Source organism: Triticum aestivum, chromosome 7D (assembly GCF_018294505.1).
Source record: "Triticum aestivum cultivar Chinese Spring chromosome 7D, IWGSC CS RefSeq v2.1, whole genome shotgun sequence".
Taxonomy (NCBI): Eukaryota; Viridiplantae; Streptophyta; class Magnoliopsida; order Poales; family Poaceae; genus Triticum; species Triticum aestivum.
In genome coordinates, this window is record NC_057814.1 from 608,609,027 (window position 1) to 608,610,655 (window position 1,629).

The window sequence follows — 1,629 nt, forward strand, 5'->3', positions numbered from 1 at the left end:
GACTCCGCGCCTCCCCGCCCCAACTCCGGCCGGCCCTCTCGAAGGTGAAATTTCATGTATTTTTTAGTGTTGTTTTAGTAATTTTGTAGCTAGTTAGATAGGTATTTAGATAGATATTTAGATAGTTAGATACATAGTTAGATAGATAGTTGTATACATAGTTAGATAGGTAGATAGTTAGATAGTTAGATAGATAGTGAGATAGGTAGTAACAAAATTTGGTTAGATGAGATGCTATATGTTGCATATGTTGCAAAAAAAATTGGTTCGATGAGATGAATCAGTGAGGAGCAGATGATGTTGTTGCTATTTTTTTATACTCATAATGATCTTGATAAAATAATTGAAGACAAAATTTTGAAACTTATTAAGATGTGATGATCTTGCTAAAAAATGATAGTCATGATGATCTTGTTAAAAGAATAGAAGACAAAAGTTTGACACTTGACTGAGATGTGATGATCTAAGTTGTTTTTTCGGTGGAATTTGCAGGCTTTGTGGTGTCACATTTCACCGGAGTGGCCGTTGTCCGACGCGTTGGTCCCTGAGCATCCCTCTGCTGTTCGACTACTTCCTCTACAGCGGAGGGTGAGCTACAAATCCATCACCTCCTTTTTCATGTGACTAGATTTCATTCTCAACTCAACTGGCGTAACCTAGGCGTCTCCCGTCCGAAAGGGTTGCATCGATAAATATGCATTCAATTGCATATTTATCACCGCAGCTCTTTCGGATTGTCCAGCGTTTTCCACGGACAGCCCGAGGATGTGTAGATTGGGTATGTTCTCCATGTTCTACCCCGTTCCGAGACAAGATTTCGGCGGCGCCTCCCCATTGTTCTCCGGAGCACATTCTCTCGGCTATTTGCTGAGACGTGTATCTGGAGAACAGCGGGGAGGTGCTGCCGAAATTTTGTCTCAGAACGGGGTAGAATGGAGAACGTACTCAATCTACACATCCTCGGGTGGGATTAGGACCCATCTTTACCTATTAGAGATGTATGTGGATTAAACGCGGTAGAAACTGAAAATTTGATGTGATTAATTTAAATGATTCCTTAATTATGTTGTGTGCCTTGCAAAAAAGCAGAGGATGGCAGATAATCAGTGGATGTACAGTGGTTTTATCCGTCGGAATCGAGTAACATCAGAGTGGATCGCGAAAACCGATGTCTATTTGAAGGAGATATTCCGTCGTCCAATGAGAATTATCCCACCATGCCCCTGTGCGAGATGTGCCAGACGTCACCGTAGAAATCCGACGGACATGAGTGAGCACCTTCGCACGCACGGATATATGCCAAACTTTGACATGCCGCCGATAAACATAGCCGAGCAGGACCGTGGTAGAGAGGAGGTGATGCGACAACGCATCGATGGATATGAGGACGACGGGGTCAGGGACATGTTAGATGATGTCATTGTTGCAGAAACGGGAAATCCGACACCTTCAAAGAATGAACCGGAGGAGCTGGAGGCAACCGCAAAGGCCTTCTTGGAGGTCTTGGCCTCGTCGAAGAAACCTCTTTATGCGGGGGCGAAAATCTCTCAGCTGGATGGCATCTCGCAACTGATTGCAGTCAAGGCTGAGTACGGCTGTAGCCAGAAATGCTTCGAAGCATTCTTGGGA

At 44.3% G+C, this 1,629-nt stretch overlaps 1 long non-coding RNA gene across 1 annotated transcript in view; it reads left to right on the forward strand.

The window, feature by feature from the left end:
- LOC123170947 (uncharacterized) overlaps positions 1-1,179 on the forward strand; it is a 6,900-nt gene extending 5,721 nt beyond the window's left edge. The window contains exons 4-5 of the long non-coding RNA XR_006485261.1: positions 493-588; positions 1,090-1,179. This is a non-coding gene — a long non-coding RNA (uncharacterized lncRNA). The remainder of the gene's footprint in view (positions 1-492; positions 589-1,089) is intronic.
- Positions 1,180-1,629: the final 450 nt, after the last annotated feature.